Raw genomic sequence first — 24,948 nt, 5'->3', positions numbered from 1 at the left:
TGCCATTAAAATAAATACATTATATTCTGTAACTGTTCCTCGTTTGTCTCCCAAAAGTAGCATCATTGCCTGGGAGGGAGTATCAAGACATTAATCAAAATTAGATGAGCAGTACAAGAAATGAAGGCCAAGCAGATGAATATAAATAGTTTCCTGCATATCCAGAATACAGGAGCTGTCTGAAAACATTGTGATTAGAGTCAATACACTCAATCCAGCCACACAGACAGTGTGCAGAGCTGTCATTCCTATACTGAACATCTTATTTAATATCCTGTGATTCTGCAGCCCTTCATCAGGTGAATGTTGTAAAGTCATTGTTCATGGGGTAGATCAGACAATGGAGAAACCCTCCAGACAGGTATCTCTACTTGTTTCTGGCTAGAAAGAATAAATATTTCCTTCTTTTGGAATCCACAGGAATACAGATGCAAAATCAGGACATGGATCAATGAGAGAAGATAAGGTATTGCTCCTGCAAGCAGAATATCCTGTCTTCGAGATGGGTGAGTACTTCCAAACTTTCCAAATGTTTCATTGCACTCCAGATAGATCATAGATCTGCCCCCTTTCCTTCCCAGATACTTTCTAGCATTTTAAGCTATAATAGAAGCAAGAAGAAAGCAGAAGTTAGTCTCGAAAAAAGAGATGAGACAAATAAAGGGAGTGGGGGGGGGTGCGGTGTGGAAACAGCCCTGAGGATGCCCTAAATTCCATAGTCAGCCTCTGGGACACTGCCACAGAATTTTGCATATCTCCATAAAGACGTGGCTGATGCTGGTTGATCATTAGCAGAACTTGGTGCAGCTGTATAAACAGTGGATTTCTACACCTACAGGCCTTCATTCATTTCCTCCAGTGAGGTTTTTAATTTGACTGGCAGCTAGCCTATCTGGGCAGCTGATAAGAGAAGAAAAAAAATCACCCTCCAGTCTTTACATCTCCACTGTCTTTCCTCTGGTTCCCATCATAGAAGTGTACAAAGAATTAAAGAGCTTTCAATACATTTGTAGCCAAATATTTACCCTAAGTGAGGTAGATTATATTTGCTTACTGTATCCATTGCCATGCTGGCATGTGTTCAACACTGTCTAACTTCTTGGAGTACTAGTGAATACTTTGGAAAAACCCCTTTGTTTATAATAAACTGTTTGCCAACGAGTGCACATTTGGTGTTGTCCAGGGTATAGCAGTTCCTGAGCTTACATGCCTGGTGTTTGGGATAGTACTTTGTCTAGCTTCACAAACACAGGATCGGGGACGGTCCTGGAACGTGGCCCACTTACCTTAGTCTTTTGCAGGATTATTAAAAGTATTTTGAAATTCTCTCAGGCATTTCACTGCAAAAAAATTGTAATTAAACAATGTTCAGACGAAATACATTCTTTCAGGAAATACAGCTTGGTCTTAATCAGCTTGCTTTTTTGAGACCATACTTATTTTGACAACATTTTTAATAGAGACAAATTAATATTTACATTCTATAATATTTAAAGTATCGTTTTCTGTAAAGTGAAAGTGTTTAAGTGGCTCCTTGCTTCATTTAATCTTGTTTTGAACTTTATAGCATTCATATATTTAACATTTTTCCTACCAAATTGAATATTTTAATGTCATTATAACTTTTGGGCTTTCTGGTGTGAGAATGATTTGACACTTATGGAACACTTCCATCATGCCAAATATATTTTCTCTGAGTTTTAAGTCCATGAAAACTTCAGCACCTTCACTTTTTCCCTAAGTGTTGGAATTTCCCATAGAATGGAAATTCTGTTTCCTGACCAGCTCTGCTAAAATTTCTTGCTCTATCAAAAAGAAAAGGGGGAGGGTGTCACAAATACACAACCATAAACTTGTCAGGATACATTTCTTATTGTTGGCTCATATGTTGCCCTCTTTTGGTAGCTTTTGTACTGTACTACACATAAAAATTTTAACAACTGCTGTAGCAACTCAGCATCCAAAGGGGACGGAGTGCTGAATGTTAGGACTAAGTAACTGTATGAGGAGAGCAATAAGTTGCGAGTTAGGCACTCGAACTAGCTTATAGAGACATCCTGCTGGGAGAGGAAAAGCACTAGGGAATGAATGAAGCACTCCACTGTAAAACTGGACTATAAAGGGCAATGAGAAAGAAGAAAAAGGAGAAGGATCTGTAGATATTCACTCATGTGAATAATTTAACCCCATATCCTGGCTTCCATCCTGTGATGACAAACATGACTTTCAAGTATTTGTTCAATCAAGATTTGTAAAGGGAAGCTCTACCCCGGTCATCATTGCCTTGGTCTTTCCCTATTGCTTTTTTCATGATCTACGCAGGGGGTTTATTAAATTCTTATGAGTATTGACTAGTCAAGCCCAGGAGAGTGCCTGCTGACTTCCCAAGACTAAATCCCTGCCAAAGTCAACACTTTTATTTTCACTATTAAATTTCTGAAAGATAAAATTAAATATTACATGTTCTTTTACACAGTCATTTGCTAATACTAATTATAAAATCATGCAATACTTATTGCATTATAAGTCTAGAATTATTAGGTGAAACACTGAAGTGTTTATTTTTAGTTATTTTCTACTGTTTCTGAGCAAAATTCAAAATAAAATCTGAATCTGTGGCAATGATTAAAAGAGTCTAAGGGGCTGGGTATTCACCTTCTCTTGACTTTCAAAAAGAATCGAGTACTAACTCCCCCAAATGTCAGCCTCAGAGAATAAACTGCTCTCTACTTCAGATAATTCTGTTATAAGCACAATAAATGGTTATATAGAAGAGAGAGTCCCACCATATTTGTGATCCCAGTTCAGCATTTCACAGCACTAGTCTTTAAAGATTAATTTTCCTTGGTTTGAAAATCAGTGATAGGAATTCAGCCTCACAGGAACTCTTACGAACAGTCACAGAGATGATTTCAGAGCTCAGAAGGGAACCGTTCATCCCACCTTGAGTTGTGGAGCTTTTGTGGTGACTCCTTATGATCAGGAATTCTTGGGACAGGGAAGAACTCCCAGCTTTCCAATGTAAAGACATAAAGCTGTGCTTTATAAGCATTTGCCAGTGCTTTATTCAAACCTATCCTAAGACCCTCAGCAACATGAACCTCCCTTGAAAGACCATCTGACAGCCTTCCAATTTTCACCTTAACAAAACTTACACTGAAAAGGCCTGATTCTGCTGCCTTCCTGCCTTTCAGTTATATAATGTTGTCTGGTTTAAGCCTTTGCAGCCCTTTGTTCTGTGCATAAGAATGCAGCAGCCCAGCCTTCTGGAAATAACTGCCTGCCTGCTGATTTCGATGCAGCCAATATGCACCTTTCAATGGCCAAGGGCTCACAGACTTTTGTCATGTTTCCTCACAGGTCTCACCAAGTCCCTTCTGCTCCAGCTTAACAAAGTGCTTAAACATACACACTGCTTAATTTGATATGTAGTTCCTTTGTTAAAGCCACCTAGCAAGGCTATAAAGGGAGTTGCAAATCAGCAGTGCAGCTCATGCACTTTAAGTTAAGTTTATGTTTAATGAGATGCTGGGTTTGAGCCTCAGTCTTTCCCCCGAAGTGATTTTTCCAGCCTTTGAATCGTTGTGGGATTTCTTCCAACTCCTTCCAGTCAGTCAGTGGCTGGCAATATGGAGCACAGAGCTGAATGTAATAGCGTAGAGCTTTACATGTGAACTGTTGCCTCCCTGCTTCGTAACACGTCTGTATGTGCATAGCCTTTATCGCTATGCAAACTCATATCTCTCTCCCGTCTGATCTGCTGTCCCCTATACGTTGAAACTCTATCAGCAATATTGATGGCCAGGCCATATACATTCCACTATATCTTTTTTTCTTTTTTGTTGTTGTTGTTGTTGTTGTGAGTTGTTTGGGTGATTTTGTACCCAGCTTTCTAATGTCTGCTGGTCATTTGATATAATTTATCTGCTGTCTCCTGTTTGCATTCCTTCTGGGTTTAGTATCATCAACACGTTTACTAGTGTGCTGTTTATCTCTACTTTGAAATCACCATAGACATATTAAATAGAACAATGTCTGTCAAAAGTCCCTGCCGTGACCCACAAGACATTTCTATGAGCTACGATAACATAGCAATTGATCATTGCCCTTTGTTTACATTCTTCCTCCCATTTCAGCATACACAGCAGTATTCCCCACCAAAACAATTAAAGATCTTTCTCTCGACATGAACACTTGAAACTGTAACAAATGACATATTCAGTGCTCCCCGTATCCACTCGCTTACACTCCCACCCAGTCCGTTTCTCTGGCCGTTCACTTGCTGCGCACACTGCCTGGCTTGCTGAGTGCTGACTTTGAACAATCTGACTGTAGCCTACAACCTTGGTCCCCAAATCTATAACATAAAGAATGTATAATGTTGCATATTAAATGAAAGGTACATTTATTATGCTTTATCCTTTCCAAGACCATACCACTTGCTGCTCCCGATACTGTTTGCCTCAGTGTTTCCTTGGGTTTAGTGGATGACTTAGCTGTATGAAATAAGAAGAATTTGGCCTAAAATGTTTAAGCCATTTTACTTTATTTATGATTTTGAGGCCAGAAAGGACCATTACCTCATCCTGTCTAACCTCTTCTGTGTCACAGGCTATAGCATTGCCCCGTTCCCCATATACTGAGTATACTGAGCCCAATAATTTCTGTTTGGCTGACACATATTTTCCAGAAAGGGATCAAGTTTTGATATGCACGCTATCGCTTTCTTGGGCAGTTTGTTTCAGCAGTTCATCACACTTACTGCTACAAATACAAACCTCATTGCTTGCTTAAATTTCCTTGGCTTACATTTCCACCCACTGATTCTTGTAATACGTTCGTCTGATGCAAGACACATTTTTTCTTGTTGTGAAGGTAATTATACACTGTAATCCAGTCATCTCATTTTGATAAGGGAAATGAAGCATATTCTTCAATCTACAAGCAATTCTTATGCCTTTTCTCCTACCCTTTTTCAGATTTCTAGCACCCACACCACTGCCATATAGCCAGCATTACACTCCGCTTGTATGTCTGCTCAAAGTCGACATCAATCCTCTTTCACACCATCAGACCAAGTCCTGCATCCAGTTGCTTCCCCACAATGATACCAAAGTCTTTTCAAGCACCACCCTTGGGATATGGATTTCTAGTGCATCAATACAGCCACTGTTAGCGCATGACATAAAATTTGTCTCATTTGCAGAGGCCCCGCTCACTGAATTTGGTCTGTGCCGTCTTCATAATTTATTTATCATTCCACCAACTTTAATTTCCTCCCTGATTTACTAAGCATTTTTTCACTAGGGATCTACTTGCCTCTCAGCCATTAAGGACAATTCTGTTGCCTTCCAGGTGTAACACCCATTTCTGCAAAGTGACTGCAGAGCTTCCATTTGGGGCTGACAGCTATTTTTTGACATCTATCAGCTACAGCAATCACTCAGCAGCTATTGTACAGCAGAAGTGTATTTGAACACTGAAAAAATAGACTTAGACCCTAAATCCTGCAAAGTGTTAAAGAGCCTAATCTCCACTGGTGCCTAAACTTTGAGAAGCATGCAGACTTATGTGACTGGGTTTAGGTCTGCAGTTATGAAACCTCATGCTTTGTATATTTTTCTGTTGATATTAGTTTCTCTTCTCTGTGAAAGACAAAACTTAGGCATCACGGCTGCTGGATGGACCACACATTTTCTTTTCTAGTCACCCACACAGAGCTTTCTTTTCATTTCTCTGCCATCTCCACAGGTAACTATTATTTTTAAAAATAATTGGCAATGTCGGTGTACATCTGTCAGATAATTCCTGTAATATCATTGGGTGTGGATTATACAGCTTTAGTGACTTTCATCCATATATTCAAATATCCTAAGTATTCCCTCATCTGTTTCTATCAATAGGATTTATTTATTTGTGTCACAGTGTTTCTTTCTTGCTAATTGCTTCAAGTTATTTTATGTAATTAAAGACAGATGGTAAAGCAAAGTTCAGTATCTCATCCATTAGTTAATCGGTGGCTTATGCAGCTCTATAAATGTAGCAGGGATGTTATGATTTTGGGTTTTTATGTGCTGTGCTTTAAATTAAATACTGGGACCAATTCCTAGTTACGCTGAAGCCAATGACAAAAACTGCCATTGACCAGGATCTCGCAGTGGGAGACCGTGGATGAGGAAAGCTGCGAGCCAGCTCAGTGTGGTGTTTACGCTTTACAGAGGCACACAGCTCGCCCGCTCTTAGACCCAGGTCTTCCCATGGATCTTTGCATCAACAGCTTCCACGGCGTGTCGGTGGGAAACGAGCGGCCAGGTCAGAGCGTTAATGAAGAGGTTTGTTCTCCTGACTTTGTGGAAACTCATCCGTGGTCTCAGCATTCTTTGGGTTTATTCTATTTTGGGGGAATTATTTTTCTTTCCATATGCAAGGGAGCAAAACATCTGTTTTCATTGAGGACATCTTGTTCTTCAGATTAGAGAAAATCACCAAGAAAGGGAGAACAAATAGAAGTCTCCAGAGGAGAAAGAGGCCCACCATGTGCTCCCCCTGGGTAGCCATCTTGAACTGATTCAGAGCGTTGCCTGCAGCCAGCAGCCTGCGAGCAGCACCGCCCGCCCTGGCTCCCGCACAGCCCCTGCACCACTCGCTTCATGCCCAACCCACTCGTGGGGTTATTTTATGCCAGCTATTTTTTTCCTCCTGATCTATCTGTAAGATGCTCTCCTCACTCTGAAATCCAGCAGCAGGCTGTAGCAGACTGTATTATTTTGATGCCCTTATCTTTCCTCTTTCATAAAGAAAAGATTAACCGCATTCCAGCTGGTTTGCCTGCCTTCCCCCTTTGCTCACAGGCGGAGCGAGTGCGCCGTCCGCACGGCCATGCAGCTATCAGCAGCAGCAATGGGTTTCTGACCAACTTGCTTCTCATCTGCTTGCTCCCATCTTTCAGTCCAACAAGCAATTTGGCTTTATCTGTTTTGACTCAGTACTAGCCTGCTTCTATTGTTTCTCACATTCTTGCATTTCCACCAGAGTGTGTGACTGACAGAAATGCAATTCCTTAATTAGACTACAAGGGGTGTGCTGGGAATCGCAAGTCAGCCTAAGGATTTATGTGCTACACCAAATTATCGTAACTGACACAACACTTCCAGCAAGGAAGTTTGGAAATACCAGAATCTCCCCCAACCCCTCTCCACCACCACCAGCCCCCATTCCTTGAGAAGGCCAGATTAGGGAGAATAAGGATTTTTCATCACTACTGTGAGTCATGCTCAGGCTGAGTACATGGCTGGTGAGGTCAGCGACAAGGGTTACTGGGCTTGGACTACAGAGAAAATGGATTCTGCTAAAGGGCAGCACAGTTAGAGCAAAGAAAGAAGAGGAATGTAGAGGTCACCAAGACTCCTAAACCACAGGCAGAAGGGAAGCGGAGTCAGACTCATGATTCTTGGAAGAAGGAGCAGAGACAGGTGGCATGGGACACTGCTTTTTTATTCACCTAACCTTTTGGCCCTTAACATAAGCTTTTATTTTTTTCCTATGAATGTTCACAAAAACAACAAACTCACCTATTTTATTCAGCCTGGGATGGGAGTTTTAAAAGCACCACCACTTCTCATTCTCAGGAACAGCAGTAAGGTATATTTGACAAGAAATGTCTGCCAAGTAGGTATATGTATAATAGGTCATATATAATCCCGATTTAAGACACAGATATTTAACTTCAAACACGTGCTTAAGTCCTGACAAAGACAATGCAATTCAAGCAAACTGTAATTCAGCATGTGCTTGCTTGACTGCTTGAATTGGGTCACAACTGATGAAGGATTGCCCACACCAGCAGTCCAGCAGTGGATTGTAGGATAGTATTTAGATTGCCGAGTCTACTACCACAGGTGCATTTTACCTTTTTTTTTTCTTTTTTCTTTTGTGTGTGTGTGTTCCTGTAAACCAAGTTTCATCCTTCAGGAAACCAGCTGTATTTGTCACCTATTGTAAAAAATGACAGTTGACAATTGCAAACTGCTTTAGCCACACAGAAGAAAAAAATCTTCCCACGTTGATGTTGAAACACAACTTTCAGTTTTAAAGATTGATTGTTGTTTTTTTTTTAATTCTTAAATGCTAAAGCAGTGAGCAGACACTTCACAGTCTATTGCATTGGGCTCTTTTTCTGGAGGTTGGCTCCTGCCAACAGCAGGTTCAGAACTGTTAGTTCTAATTAAAAACTTTATTTTAAAGATACATTTCACAGTTTATTCATGGCACCCTGGGAAATTTAAATTGCTGGATTGAGCAAACGGATACAGTTTCTTTTCTATTGATTTCCAAGTAATGGCTTTAACTAATTATTTCAGCAATTCTTAATTGATCTACTATGGCTGTTGAAATCAATTTCTTCATTTAGGCAAGTGACCTAGAGTGGACTCCCTGAGTTGTGTCGATTTCTTTGACCAGAGTTTAACTGCATTTTATTTTCCTTTGTAATTTTGTATTGCATCAGTCTAAAAATGGCCAAAGATTATTCTCGCCTCAAGAATTTCAGTGACAAATCCTTTTAGTAGTCCCAGTTTTAACGGACAGACAATTGCCATCATAAACTCTGTATAAGTAGCATTGTGAAATCTGTGATTTATAAGCATATTCCATAGCAAAAAATATTTTGATAACCCATGCTTCTCACTGCTGTGGCCAGCTTCCTGCCTCAGAAAGAAAACACAAGTGAAACAGTGTTCTGCCTTCTAGATTTAGTGGGAAAATAGCGCCTTCAACAGCAGTCTTTCCTGAACACCAGCTCTAGAAATGCCACACATATGGGTGGCTAAATTTTACTTTGGGTTATTTCTCTGCCACCTGAGGCACACACTAAATGGAGTCTCAAAGGAGCAAAATGTAGGCTAGCCTTTGGACTCATCATGTGTTTACAATTATTAACCAAATGCAGAGTATGTATTATATTACTACAACTAGCTTTGCTGTCTTGTATCCTTTATAAGCTTTTCAGATTAAAACAATAGATTGGGTGTTCTTTTAAGTGATCTTTATTTTATTATTTGGTTATTCAAGGTTAAAGAAATAGATAGTTTTACTTGTCCTCAGTATGCTGATCACTAGTGATTGTAGGGCATGTTACGAGCAGTAAGTCCTCTGAATAACTTGTATACTGACAGTACCACATCAGAAAAAATCATTACAATTCATTAGAGCCCTGTTTGCATTCTCACAATGATATAAATACACCTCAGTCACTCAGTGAAGTCAGATGTTTGCATTCACCAATGGGTTTTAAAGCATGGCATAGGCTAGAGATCGCTAAAGACTTTCAGACTACAGACACCATCTTTACAAATTTCATCTTTGAGACTCACCCCTGCTTTCTGATCACACAGGCTACATCCTGGTTTTGGTGGCTGAATAACTGTCCTGAGGCAAGAACAACTGTTAACATCTAAAAGTGCTAGCTGGAAACTATTTAATGCATTTTTAGCTACTTGTAACACCATTAATCTGTTGGAGAAAAAGATCCCATCTGACTAGCCAGCTCCTCCACAGATCTCCAGGAGACACTCCCCAGGTCCTCGGTGGTCTATACACCACCATTTGAAATCCACTACAATGTAGAAATGACCTCATGCTTAAAGCAGCTGAAAGTTCTTCACACCTGTATTTTTTTTACAGTAAGAGAAGGATCTGGCTTCAATTGCAAGATAAAAACATATAATCTTGACTAAAAGACATTTAACCAAACCACCAATATATTCTCTTAATTCAAAGCAGGAATATCTTCAATCCAAAAAATGTATTATATCATCAACTACTTGTTTTTAAGTGGTTCCAAATCATCACAAAGATTGTGTAAGAGCAGCTGATTCCCAATATAGATATCCTTTTCTTGGGCACACTAAGTCGTGCCAGGACTCTGGCTGAAATTTTACAAGAAGCAACTCAGATTGTACTTTAAATAATAGTTATTAGTCATAAGGATTGGCTACCTTTCTTTTCTTTGAAAAGAGTCTATAAATGTACCATTATTTATTCATTTCTGAAACCATCACATTGTCCTCCAAAAGGGTTGAGTTAAAGTTACAAAATTTAGGAGCATATGTTGAGGGCCACACATTTAGGATGCCCCTACTCCTGAACTCAAGTTTAAGAGTATGTGTCCCATCGGTTGTAAATTCTATGAAAAATGTGTTCAGCCAGCAGTAAGCACTTGAGTCTTTTCTGCAAATTCCTGAAGGTGGGATTTCCTCCCCATTTATTTAGAACAACTGCTATCTTGAAAAGAAATAATTGATAATTACTTTTAGTCTTGCATTGGGGTACTAGTTCCAAGGTCCAGTCATTAACTAGGTCTCCAAGTTAATAAGTGTTGTATGGATGGAGAGAAAGAAAATTTTCCCTAACCCAAAGGGTTTGTAATGTAAACTCCTAATTTAAAATTCATTAATTTTACACATCACCTTACATAACAATCACAATGCCATAAAAGAGTGAACACATGCTTGTAATTAAAGCCATGGCAGTCTCATCCCATTGTATGAAAAATAGCTCTATCATAATGGTCCTGAGTTCATGCCAGAATAGCAGCTAAACATGGGAGAAAGATGATCTAACACTTACAGAATATGAAAATAGAAATAAAACATTCTGGTTCCAGCCTATTTTCTCTAGACTCACTGGGTGATCTTGTGCGTGCTACTTAAGCTTTCAGTCCCTCAATTTACCCATCTGCAGAACAGTAATAACAGTATTTATCTGAGTCAGAAAAGTTTTGTAAAAATAAATCCATAAATCATTAAGTCTCTTACGTAGTCTCAACAAGCTTTCTATGCAGCACCCACCATAGATACTCTCGAGAAGCACGCATGGACTACTACTGATTTTAGCCCCATAATACCTCTAAAAAGTAGAATTCAGGGAATATGTGGCAGGAGCAAAAGCATCCATCATGGTCAAATCATTTCTATTTCCGCGCTATTTGTATTTCATCTCTAATATGCGATAAGGATAAAGTTAATCAAGTGCATTTTATAATTTCTGGCTTTATAACAGTTTAGCAGATATACATTCAGAAAGTCAGACCAAGATCTTTTACGTCAAACTTGTGGAGCAACTCCTTTGATTCTTAATCTGTATATCATTTTCAAAAGAGACATCAAATTCTTTGTAAATGAACAAGGTCACAGTAATATCTTACAAGGAAAGAAATACTGGTAAATGCTACTATGCATGACTTTTCATCTCAAGAAAATGCAGGAATAATGCTCAGTAGTCACAGCATCACTGTGCGCTTGTACCTAGCAGGAAACACTGATACCAGATCATCAAGGTCAGTAGTCCCATTCATAGACAAAACCATTCATGATATGAGAATGAATGAAGTGTCTTGCAAGTTAGCAGTCTTTGATTCTCTGAGCAAGTTTCACAGTTCAGGACAGAGACAGTCTATCGGTGGCATACTTTCAGCATGTAGTCATCTGTAAAGTCACGTCCCAATGGAGATAATGAGGTCCCATTCATTATTTGCCAGAGAAGTGCAGCAGTTTAAGCCTGACTCTCTTCTGCTGGAAAATTAAATGTTTGAAATTTGGACCTGATCCGCCCTTCACTGAAGTCAATGATAAGACACCACCTGACTGCAAGGGAGCAGCAGCAGACTTTTTGTGATGCAGAGATCACATTAAATTCACTTATCCCTCTCTCTCAGAGTGGAAAGCAGGTCATGGGTCTGATGTTTGCTGCAATAATGAGGAAGCTTTAGAAACTAAATGGGATGTAGCTGATTATTTTAGCACAAATTGAACTGAAGTACTAATGACTTACTGAGCATTATTCTTATCTGTTGCACAACCAGCACATGATGATGTCCAGAAATAGTGTAACATCATACTTCAGTAAAAGGCTCAAGGGCTGATACTCTGATCACTTGCACCGACATAAATCAGGAGGCAACTTCGCTAAAGTAATTGAATTACATAAGACTAAAATTAGTGAGGGGAGAATTAGGCCTAAAAAGGACCTCTCCAAGCAGTGAAAGGGAAGAAGCTGTCACCTGTCCCCGACCCCGTCCATCTGAGATGAAGGCAGCCCCAACCAGCTGTGCTTGCAGAGAACCCAGCTCTGCCGGGTAATGCAGCAGCCCTTCTGTCACATACCCTGCGGCAGCTTTGCTCAGGGTGAAAAAAGCTTGGGCGGTTGGGATCAGAGACAACCCAAGTATATGGGACCACCCCAAAGGAGCCACAGGGAAGATCAGGTCCTTGAATTTTACTGTGACGCTAACACACCTTGGTCAATCCCAGGCCAAGGTACAGGGCTGCTTTTAGCCAGTTTGCCTGGCCAGGGAGCTGACACACAGGTTGTGGTGAATATCCCGGAGAGATGGTCTCATCATGTTTAACCCCAGATGGCAACTAAGCACCACACAGCCATTCACTCCCTCCCCTCCCTGCCCCCCGCAGCAGGATGGGGAGGAGAATTGGGCAAAAAGGTAAAACTTGAGGGCTGAGATAAGAAAAATTTCATAATTGAAATAAAATACAATGATGGTGTTAATAATAACAACATCAATAACAATTGTAATGAAAGGGAGAGAGGAATAAAACCCGAAAGAAAAAAAAAAGTGATGCAGCACACACAGCACAATTGCTCACCACCCGCTGACCGATGCCCAGCCAGTCCCCGAGCAGCTCCCCCAGTTTAGATACCAAGCATGACATCCGATGGTATGGAACATCCCTTTGGCTAGCGTGGGTCAGCTGTCCTGGCGGTGTCCCCCCCAGCTACTTGTGCACCTGCTCACTGCCAGAGCATGGGAAACTTGAACAGTCCTTGGTTTAGAGTAAGCACTACTTAACAACAGCTAAACATCAGTGTGTTATCAACTTTATTCTCATACTAAATCCAAAACACACATTGTACCAGCTACTGAGAAGCAAATGAACTCTATCCCAGCTGAAACCAGGGCAGATCTCTTTTTGACACTTTTCCTGTCTCCCTGGCAAACACAGCTGCCCTCAGCAGAGGTGCATTGGCTGCTTCTGGCATTGGCTACTAATTCCCTGTATTCAGTGCAGGGTATTCAGACAAGTTTTTCTTCAGTGTGTTATCACATGTTATTCATATATGTTATTTGACCTTTGGTGAGAATGCAAATCTCTCAGTCCAGTATCAGCTCTGCTCCTTCTTAGGCATGTCACATTCCCCACTACAACAGGATGAAATGCTCAGCCTGTGCACTGCCCTGCCATATCACCCTTACTGCCACCAAGTTCCTGACCCAACTGCAGGGCACTGCCACGAGTCACCCGCTGACTCAGCACCACCCGGGACAGCCCTCGGAATGGCATCCCGTTGCGAATGTAAGGTCCCCTCCAGGGTATCATCTGACAGTAAGTCAGGGAGCATTGCTCTAACACCAGAAACTGGAAACTGAGCCAGACTCTGAGGCCAACAGAACTATGTCCTACCCTATTCAATGAGTACTTCGAGCTTCTGAGCTCAGAGGGACTAACAGTATCATCATACAGCCCTTTTATATCTTTTTACACAAACGGAGTATCTTGTTCTATTGAGACAGCCACAGTATTTCAAAAACACTAGCATGTTCAGCAAAAGACCCTTAACTCATTCTTCCCTTTATGCATAGCAAACACTGGTACTTCTCTAGCTGTGGGCAACCTCTTTTATGTACAAAAAGCTAAAAATAAAGTGAATGTTTTCTGTGCAAAAATGTAGTGCTCATTATAACAAACAACTCTGGCTTGTAAAGTTGAGGGGTCTTTTACATTGCAAATAAACTGTTTGCCAGTATTACATCTTTAAGCAGTATTTTAGCAGTTCTATAACTATCTGCAAATCAACATCTTACATGGCTCAGAACAATTAACTAAATTGAAGATTTAAACTAAATCAATGCTCAACAGAACTGCAGCCTTATTTCTGAATGTCAAAGCACACTACAGTAAGTTTTGTTAGAAAGCAAAGAAAATGCTGTTTTTCACCTAGAACATGTTTGCGCATATAAAAGCAAAACATTATTCACAGATAAAGTTGCAGATGAAATACAGGATTACAAATACTGTAAATCTCATATAGTACTTTAGATTAAGAACAATAAACTTTTCATTTTTCTGTATTACCTTACACCTGAGAAGCTTAAATGCATTAACATATTTAAGTCTGGTAACATCACTGTGATATATGTCTCCATTTACAGATGGGTAAACTGAGACTGAAAGTGGTTCTTTGTGCCAATTTGTGCCTTACCCAATCAATCAAAGAACAAAACAGCACAGAACTTCTGATGTCCTGGCTTCCACTTCACTGGTCAAACTTTTACCAGATCACGTCTCATGCCAAGAGGACCTCATGCTAACAACCTCATTGTATTTGAGAGTGGGACCCAGAGCTTGCAACTCCATTATTGCAGTAACACTTCATTGCTTGTATTCCTGCCTATTAGTTTAGCATATACAATTGCTTTTACAGCCAAATAAAATAAGTTCAGGAATTCACATGTTTTTATTTTAATTATTAATCATATTATTTTCCAAGCACCTCAATTAAAATACCATTGAAAGTCTTTCTCTCATTTGTCAAAAGTCCCAGTAAATTTATTCCCCTTTTATGTGGTGCTGGATTATTTACTGTTCATTTTCTACATGGAACAAGCCCTGACTAGTAACTAGATGGCAGACATGACATGTCCAAATCCCAGAAACCTGCTTGTTTGAATTCATTGGTCTGTTGAGGGTTTGGCTTTTTTCCTGATCTTGCACATGTTAGCTCCATCTTTCTGCGAATGCATCAGCCAGCCTGCCTGAGCTAGTCACAGGCGGGATTAGTAAAATTAGGCATCCACAGATGTTAGGCTACCAAAAATGAATACCAATGCCATGGAAGTATTTCAGGGGCTTTCATTCTGTGAGACACTGTGGGATTTGCCAAGGTGGAGAGCCTTTTCTCCCCACCCCAGTGCAGAAGCTGCCTTTTAAGACCCTTCTTTTTTCTAAGAGCAGCTGGGGCAGCTCCTGAGCCAGGACTGGGGCTGGAGCTCATCTGGAAGGTGGCAGGATATCAGCAGAGCCCAGGTGTTGGGATACTCCTGCACGATAACTTATCTGCATGAAAAGCAATTGCAGGGTTTATAGGAGTTAGCAGCAGCAGGGCTAATGAGGACAGAGCAGCCTGATCCGTGGAAGTGCTGAGCAACCACAACTCCCACTTACTTCAGCACTTTTGCAGATCAGACCCTCAGGGTTATTTGCTTTTTGGAATAAGCCAGTTGTGGTCTGTATCAGCCCGTCCTCTTGGCCATAATGGCCCAAGACATTTCTTGCTGGCTTTGACCAGCTGTGATCAGCACAGCTCCTGATCACAGACCATGTCACACAGTTATTTTTAGCATATCAAATACGCAGTGAGACTAAGGGCCTGCTTTTTGCAAAGTGATAGAAATGTGTTTCCTCTTGCTCAAAGCATTTCTCTCTCCAGGCTTGGTAGACTGTTGGTTTTGACAAACTACGACTCCCCATCTTGCCAGTGGGCAGGCTGTGCTTGGGAGACAAGAATCAGTTAGATTATAAAAGCTTTAGAGGATTTGTTTATTTTATCACTTCATTTATCTTTTCAGTATTATTGTTCTGTCAAGTAAGCAAGAGATGAAGGGCTACATCACAATTACACTTTGCTTTGACTCACAGAAACCAAGAAAGATGGGTCAATGGTGGCTGTCATGCGCTGCACCCATTCCCACTGCTGTCCCTTGGAAGGAGCCTTTGTTCATTTTTCCTCATTTCTGGCTACTCACCAGGAAATGCCAATGAAGTGGGAATCTTCTTCGAGGTGATCATCTGCATCACTAGGAAAGAAAAGTAACTAAGCAACACAATACAGGGTTTTTTTTCATCTGACTTACAAAATGCTAAGGTTTTGGGGTGGTTTTTTCCCCCACAGACTTTCCTACTGTGCTATATCACTGCCACCGATTTATCTGTTTCACAGTGTGAAAAGCTCATCCTATGCTAGCCAGGTTCACTGAGAGATCATGTACTGTCCCATGCATACACTTTCTCAAAAAGTTTACTTGCAGGGTTTTCTTAAGGAGATAAACCAACCTGTAACTTGACTGATATTCAAAAAAAACGGAGTTTTCTAAAAAAATTTTCCCGTGACTCATTAAGATGAGTTTAACCTTTTTTACAAAAAACAAGACACAGAAGAATCTACCCAACCAAATCCAATTGCACTGCAACTTGGCTACCCACCTGGGTACAAATTCTTTGTCTGATTTAGAATATAGACATAGGCATGGGACTGCCACATGAATACCTTAGATGCCAGCTGTTCTGCAGAGCTTCTCTGCCTCTCTCCAGCCTTCTTTCCCTATTTTCTGCCAATCTATACTCTCTCCCCACTGTCATCTCCTCACCTGGTCTAGCTCTAAAAATGTAGCTCCTTAAAATATCACGACTCGCTCTATGGACCTGTATAGTGGCAAGGAAGACCTGGCTATCAGAGGACTATTCGTCACACACATTGAACTTAGCTCAGAGCCTCATTAGTTCCTCATGTGGAGCTTCAAGGGTATTTGTTTGGGACGGGCTGTGAACCTATCTCAACCAGAGGTAACTCCCATCTGGGAGATGGGGGAGGTGGTGCCAGTAACATTACTGGGTTCAGAAATACAACACAGCTTGTCATAACAAGTTGCTCTGGCAACATCTGTTAACAGCCCACAGAACTATGTAGCACTTAAGCCAGATATAGCCATAATGTAGTTTTTTGCACTGAGCTGTAGCTATTTGTACCTTTCCCAGACAGCAACATATATTATTTGCTCCTGGCCTCAGAAAACCCCACCATTTTTTCAGGGAAAATTTGCATTTCTCTGGCATTAGGCTATAATGCCATGCTAGGTACATGTCTCAGGAACAGCCTTTTTTTGGATACCTCGAGCTCAGAATTACATCAAATTCCTTCAGACACTCCTGTCGATGCTCAGCCAGCAGCAGAGTCTGGTCCAGGCATCATTATTTCTCAATCAATTAAGCTAATTTCTTACAGGAACTCCTCCCAGTTTCACCACCACTCCAAATCCTTAACAACATAGCATCCGGTTTCATGTACTCTATCTGCCATTGGGGAAGCTGATCTGACACCACCAGGCAAGATTATAAAAAAGCAGTTTCGGCTTCTGAGGTCATCACTATGACCATTTTGGTGTCTCACAGTCACTGATGGATTTGCACAGACCAACCTTGTCTCCTACAAGGAGTGAGGTCATATCCACATGACTAGTCTAGCACAGATATGGTCTTAAAGAGGGGTAGATGACAGGGAAGGACAGAAGGACTCCTGTTTTCTTGTGCACCACCAGCATCCTGTCACACGTCAGAATTCTTTTCTGCTTTTAACATATTGCATGTGTAATGCATGAACATGTGCAATGCGTGAAAGAGTTGAGTGCAAAGACAATTTCCAGAATGAAAATTACTTAAGAATATTTCTTCTGGCATAAGGGAGCCCTTCTGGGTGTCTGTAGAGACAAAAGTCAAAAGAGGTTAATGCATGCCACAGCTGTGCCATACCCTTCCTCTGGCTCTAGTAAGCCTGGTGGGTTTTTCCAGTGAAACAGCAAGGGATTTTCCTATCAGAAGGCAGTTGGTATCAGCAGATCTCCCAGCTTATCTAGATGTCGCATCTCTTCCAATTTAAATGCTACATCAATGGTTATTAAGTCTGCATTGCAAAGAACTAAAACTAAGGAAAACATTCTGGAGGGTGCTCTGGATTCTATTAAAGGATTGAATTTCTCACTATATTACACTTTTTCCATATGGCTGAAACCTGGAGCTGCATAATACTCTGAATATGCTCGTATACTGCTAGTGGTATAATCCCAGATGGTGACAAATGACCCCGTTCCAACAGCAATGTATAGATCTTTACGACACCAACGCTCAGCCATACTTTTGGGATAGTCCCTTCAAACAATGAATGACTGGCAGATAACATAATGTTTAACTTCTGCCTTCACATTTGTGCACGCTTTATGGCTAATGCTGCAGAGCTACTCGTTTGTTAAGTACTCAGCCTTGTAACAACGTACAGATGACATGAGATATTCCCTTAGCCACCACTGAAGGATCTCCTTTAGTTTGTGAAGGTCAACTGTGGTGCAGAGTGTGTCACTATCTTTGTGTAGGGATATGCTCTGGCATGCTGGAAGTGAGCTGATAACGTCTTACCCCTGCTTGGGCCCTTCAGCTGCCTCTTGGGGAAGCGTGAAAGGCTGCCAAGCTCAAGATGTGCTGCATCCTGCAATTTGGCTTTCCCGAGAAGAACAACCCCTCCCCCCAAACTCACCCACGCAGTTCTTTACCCCAAGAAGAGGTCATCACACAAAAAGTAGATAGGAGGGAAAGAGACTGCACACTTGACTATAACTGCAAAAGAGAGAAGTCTGGAGTCCTCCTGAGATGTTGTGTAAAGAGAAAGCAATCTGGGCTGTCTCCATTTTTACAGAAAGACCTCTGTGCTTTTGTGGACTTCATGGCCTGCCAGATGGAGACGGCTCCAAGTAACACTAAGCTCTTATTGCCGCAGAAAACCAGGAGAACTATAACCCCAAGTACTGCAGGTGTAGGAGGGAATACTTGCTCAGATGATGATTCATGTCAGCATCTGAATAAATAAGGTCAGCCAGCCAGAGATTATTCCAGTGAAGGGGAGTTGATTTGTTTGGAGGGTAGAAAGGAGGGGCTGTTTGTTTGTTTTGTATCATTATGCTGAAACCCTACCCTGCTCTGAGGTTTTTTCTCAAGAATTAGTCCTCATTTATTTTAATTAAGACCTCAGTTCAGCAAAACATATAACTGGGTGTAGCCTACCTGAACTGGAATAGCTGTACCAAGAGCAGAAATCCTAAGGTTAGCATACGCTATGTAGGCAGTATTATGTAGCCTTTATAAACATATCTGCAACAGTTTTAAGGAAGACATCTCCACTACAGACCATTAAAAGCAAAAGCTACTTGCCTCCAAGGGGTGAGAAAGGATTAATTAGTTAGTGCTCGTGCAGCACTGTGAAGATACAAATTGTGGGACTGTGTTATTAGTAAGCAGAAGATGCCAACAGGAAGCAGCATTGTTAAAGGCACGAGGACTAACAATGGTTTTGTTCTCACATTTGTAAATGATTCTTCTGCTATTGAAAGGTGTTGGCCTTTCAGCCTAGGAGACTGAAATCCTCTCTTTTCACCCAAAAGAGCCTTCATGGGCTGTGCATACTTTCTCACACTCCCTCACCAGTATTCTTCACTATTAGCTTATGGATGCTAGACAGTAGCCCATTCTCCATAGCCTTTTATTGCTTGGCCTCTGCCTCAGCTGCCAAGAAGGGTGCCATTTAGACTCGATTGTTACGGTAGCTTTTACGATCTAGACATGGTGTCTAGGATCGGAGACTTCCTAGCAATTTTGCATATGCTGCCACATTGCCATCAGAAGAGAAGGGCTCCCGGCTGCCAAAAATGTGGGCAGAATTCAAAGCAGTGACCTACAGATGAAAGGCGCCCCATCCCAAAATGGGCCAGCAGAGCCATCCAGCCCCCAAATGCCAGCTCTTCACTGAATGGAACTGTATTGTGACGCAGTGCTCAGGAGGGGGTGGAAAAAAAGCCACTTTAAAATATCTGTGGACAACGGCTGTCTAGAGCTAGGACTGCAGACATTCAGACCTTGCTTACATAATATTTCTATCATGCACCATCCTCCCATGCAACTCCCCACCCCATGCCAAGGTGCTGGAGGGAGGTCTTGTTCTTATTTATGCAGCATGAATACAAAATCAGAGAGGGTGACAGAAACTTTCCACAGAAAGGTATGGTGCCTTTGACAGGCTGGGGGAAATAGAAGAGCAAGAACAGTTTGTGAGTTAGGGGGAAGAGAAGGATTAAATAAATTGGGGTAACCATATCCAAGGATTTCCTCAAAAAACAGGTTGACTGCAGCCTTTTAAACCCAAGACTTTCAGAGCAAAATATGCCACATCAGAGCAAAGCATCTTTAATTCTGTTTGCTGTATTGCTCACTTCAACAAGCAAAATCCTTTTTTACCCTGTTGTCTTCAACTCCTGCCACACATACGACCCCTGCCCTCCCTCCTTGCCTAACGCAAGCTAGCCAAGGAAGGTGATTTTGTCACCTGGAGTTAATTTATGCTGGTCTTTGCTGTGCCATGCCACTGTGCCGGGGTGGGACCTTTTCAGATGTCAAGATGATAGGAGAAAGAACAATGAAACAGTAGAGTATGTGTGGCGGGTGGCCGAGTCATCCTATCACCATGTATTTGTGTAGTTTCTTTTAGTGCCATCCAATCTTTCCTTCTGTCCCTAAATGGCCTGTGTTGAAAATGTCCCTGCTTACAGTTGCTCAACTGGAATGAGGACAAATTGTTTGCAGTGGCCCCCTTCCAAATGCTTGTGCTGTAACTTTTGTCTTGACTAGTCTCTGGAGATATCTCTAGAGTGAGTTTCCTATGAGTCGCTTGCACTACCCCAAAGTCATGCCGACTTTTCTTTCTCCACTCTTTCAACTTTGTAGAAGGAATCTTCTTTAAAACACCCCCATCATAGAAAAAAACAGAGCAGGCAGAGCCTTAATGCGGTTAGGTCACAAGTTCCCCAGTGAATTGAAAGTGAGGGGGTTGGGACTCGAGGGTGCCCGAGGTTACAAAGTGGTGCTAGCAAGCAAGGAGACCCACAAGCAGGAAAAGCACGGCCACACCAAGCAGCTTTGAGTTATTAAGTACTGGTGTTGTTAGGACTGTGTTGCCCTCCGCACTAATACATCAGCCACTTCTGTAAGTAGAAGTGCCTGGCTTCTTGGCCCTCCAGACTGCTTTGATTCAGCACCGAAGGGGTGGTGAAGGTACTCTTCCCCCTCACATTCACATGTGAATTAGTCCAGGATGAGACAACAGGGGAAAAGAAAAAAAAAAAAAAAAAAAAAAGAAGAAGAAAAAAAAAGAAAGAGTTAGCAGAGCCTGAAGAACTAAGCCAAGAAAGGAAGGGTTTATAGTTCCAAAAAACCATTGGATGAAGTTTTGCACGTAGACTCATTAATAGACATTACAGAAGAAAATGTTCATTCCCCTCCTGCTTAGATGCATGACCCATTAGATATATACATATCAATAATATTTGCCAAGGATAACTAAATTCAAAGACCATTGTTTGCTTGGTTTTAATGGATGTTAAATATAAATTATTCATCAAAAGTACAATCTGCTTTTATAAAAGAAACACACTTAATGCTATGAAATGGTCTCTTTTGACTCCACAAGAGCAGAAAAACAGGCCCGAGTAAAACATCCCCCCTTTCTCTTTCCATGCTTTGCAGAAGATGGTCTGAGCATCCTCGGAGTAAGAGACAGTGAAGCCTGGAGATGAGACAGCTGTGGTTCCTCATGGAGCTCCCAGGTGTACAAGGGCCATGATGGGGAGCAAGATGGGTGACTATCAGCCCTTCCTACTCTCTGGCTGGAAGTATCGATCCAGCACACAGACATGCTGCAGGTCCCCCTCTACCCAGGGGTGACTTTTCCCAGCTCAGCCTTCCCAGGGGAGCTCTGCTATGCAGCCTGCCTCAAAGCATCCCAGCACCTTTTGCTTTATGTCAAGGGAAACAGGAGGGGAGGGGAAAAAAAAAAAAAAAGGCAAGCAATGGAGCTTAGTGAAGGCATCTCATTGTTATAGTCATGGGGCTGTTTAGTTTGCATGTGGCGTTGCACATCACTGCAATGGCATCTTCTGCTCTGTGACTGTTTTCTGGTCTCTTGATTCAGCAGAGGTCACCTCCACAGCAGACATACCCCTGTATCTTTGAGATAATCTTACTGGCTAGAAGCGGGCAGACCACGGCCGGAGAGGGCATTCCAGACACTAGGGGTTGCTCAGTGTTTTCAGGCTTAGCAAATACAAGGATTTTGTATGACTCTGTCCTTATTCTGGGGATTTAAAATCTTTGCCACCAGCACTTTTTGTTTTTGGTGTTTGTTTTTTTTGTTTAACTCAAGCAAAGTCATACTGTGCCTCTGCCTTCCAGTTAGTCAGCCGAATGATTGCTTGCACTGCATTTGGGATCTTACAAAATACTAAGACTACTTTGTTTTTCATTAGCACTACAGGGGGGGAGGGGAACAGGCTGGGCTCATGGTTTATAATTGCATATGTAATTACCACTTTAAGACCACTATAGTAATACAAATTAGCTCTGCCCTTTATATCACCTCTGTAGTGTCACTCAGAGAACACGTAAGCAGTAAGCAAAAATTGTTCATCAGGCAACCAGATTCTAATCTGAAGTGCCAAAACCAGTGATGTACCTCTAAAAATGATCTGCTCTGCTTGGAAATACAGTGACCAATATCTGGAGCCATCCCTTGACATTCACCATGCAGATGAAAGCAGAACCTGTCCAGGCCAACCTTCAGACTGTGTCCAGCTGGTAATCATTGTGTACCAAAACAACTTGTTGTAGAGTTACTCCAAGTTTGCTTTGTTTTCAGCATCTCAAAGAATCCATGGAAAGAGGTCTGCTGACACCAGGAAGGCAGAGTTTGCATTCTGCATGATCAGTTTCTTCCGTATAAGTAGTAGAGAAGATGAGGAGCATATTGTCAATAAAACACAGAGGTTATTTACAATTCAACTTCTAAAAGCTGCCATAAAGTAGTGAATAGCAATGAGTAAGTCCAAAGCCATTCTACTCTGTTTTGGCTACTACTTTATTCTCCCGGAACTCATTTTCAAAAGGACAAAGCAGAGACACCCAGAGGAGAGGAAGTCTGATTCTAAGAAACTGTAAAAAGAAATGCATGGACACAGATGATGGGATAATTTTATGTCTCACATGTTTTCTGATCCTTTGAAGAGCAGCTTTAAACTGTTACTCTCCTCCTTGATTTTAGCGGATGCTAAAGCAGACTCCCTAGTTTACAGAATAGGGGGGTGGGTGTGAATCCTGGAAAAGTAGATCCATAGCAAAATCTTGGTCACTGAGGCCAGAAGGACCCCTTGCCCACCCTTCTGCCTGTGGCAGGATTGATTTAATTATTCTATAACTGTTCCTGTAGATGGGTGTCTGGCCTTGAATAACTCCAACGACAGTGATTGTCCAACGGCTCTTGGCAGCTTGTCCAAGTGCTGAACAGTTCTTCTACAGTTTTGCCTAATATTTAACCTAAAACTTCCCTTCTGCTTCAGCCAATTATTATTTGTCCCATCCTTGTCGACTAATGAGAATAACTGATCCTTGTCCTCTTTATAACATTCCTTTATGTCTCCCGTTATTATGTTCCCCACACTCTTCTTTTGCCTTTAGGCTAAAGGTGCCAAGTTATCTTAACCTTTCCTCTTAGATCTGAATGCCAAACTTCTTACCATCTTTTTTCCACTCCTCTAAATTCTTCAATTTGTCCACGTTTTTTCATACAGAATTGAATGCGGTTACTCCAGTTATGCTTTAACCAGTGCCAAGCAGAGCGCAATAATTACTTCAGTAACCTTACTGACCCCATCTAATAACAAAGGCAAAATGCAGCATGTAATTAAAATCAAAAAAATAACTATTTTAAAAGCTAATTGCCTTAACAATCAGAACGTTCTACAGCTCAGAGAACACACACTAAAGAATTTAAAGGTTATTGTTCATTCAAAACATCTTTTCAATTATATTCCATATATTGTATTCTGGACTATGTGCAGTTTTACTCCTATTAGGAACGGTCTGTACTGCATCTCTCACACTCCCTCCCCCTCTTTTTATTTCCTGCAGATTTAACTCCTAAAGGCTCTATGGGGCCCTGTCTACACCAGGGATATTCGCTAAGGATTTCCCACTGTTGTGAGCACTTCTCCAGTTCCACCAGTATGGCAAAGCAGAGAACTCCCACTCATGCTTTTAATCCTTTAGGCTATTACTAAGTCTTCTAGCCTCACTAGTAGAGCGGAGCCAACAGTGAGGCATTTTTAGGAAGTTTCCTTTACAGGGACAAAGTTTTCATCTCCTTTGCCAAGTCCATAGTGCCCTACCTTGAATCCCCTTCTCTCTGTTGGCTGGCCGGTCTTTTTAAAGCTCCTCTGTCCTCTTCATATTCATCACTGTACATGCCCACCACAGTCTGTAACTACACATACTCCTGCCTTTCAATTGCTGTCTCTTCAGGAACGAAAATCCTCGTCACAACCCAGCACAAATGATTCAACATTACTATCAGCCTGCTGACAACAGCCATTCTTGGAAAATGGTTACATGAATTTCTGGAATTCCCAAAAATAAACAAATTTGACTCCATTAACAGGAATGGAAAACTCAGACTGCAAACCCACTTGACTAAGCAGAGGCATTTAATTAAATTGTTTTTCTATTATGCTGATAAGCAGAACTATGACTGTTGTCAGTAGATGCAATAGTTTCTATTCTTGTTGCCCCACAACACCTTAATTAAACTACAATTGTCCTGTTGGAAAACGTCTGTGAACACCTCCAGGGAGAAAACACAGGAGAATATTCCTAGCAATATAAAAACCAGGAGTGCAATATTACATGGTAGATCTGACAAAAAGGAACTGGATTAAGATTGCGGTAGGGAAGATTCAGGTTTGACATAAGGAAAACCTAACTGTGAATTGTTGATATATATCATGTGGGAAAGGAGTGGAGTTTCCCATGCTGGATTATCTTCTAGTACAATGCAAATGAACAGCTGATAGGAATGATAAACATAATTGGTCCTATCTTGATCCACACCAGTGATTGAGGATCTGCTGAGGACTCTTTCACCTCTGTTTTTGTATGATTGTACTTTGCTTTAAATTTCTAAAGAATGAAGTAAACTCCTGCCCTCATTTACATGCATCTGAGCCTCTCGTATTCT

At 41.4% G+C, this 24,948-nt stretch overlaps 2 long non-coding RNA genes across 2 annotated transcripts in view; one reads left to right on the top strand and one right to left on the bottom strand.

Moving 5' to 3' along the window:
• Positions 1–24,948, top strand: part of LOC121091362 — a 49,919-nt gene that overhangs the window by 5,276 nt on the left and 19,695 nt on the right. Inside the window, exon 2 of the long non-coding RNA XR_005828912.1 lies at positions 421–506. This is a non-coding gene — a long non-coding RNA (uncharacterized LOC121091362). The remainder of the gene's footprint in view (positions 1–420; positions 507–24,948) is intronic.
• Positions 1–24,948, bottom strand: LOC121091363. The gene is made up of 4 exons (XR_005828913.1): positions 22,464–24,948; positions 15,818–15,868; positions 1,287–1,340; positions 1–601 (listed from the first exon to the last, which is right to left on the bottom strand). It is a non-coding gene; the product is annotated as an uncharacterized LOC121091363 (long non-coding RNA).

Source organism: Falco naumanni, chromosome 7, assembly GCF_017639655.2.
Source record: "Falco naumanni isolate bFalNau1 chromosome 7, bFalNau1.pat, whole genome shotgun sequence".
In the NCBI taxonomy this organism is placed as follows: domain Eukaryota; kingdom Metazoa; phylum Chordata; class Aves; order Falconiformes; family Falconidae; genus Falco; species Falco naumanni.
The sequence above is the reverse complement of the archived record's forward strand: the minus strand, read 5'-3'. Positions and strand labels throughout refer to the sequence as shown.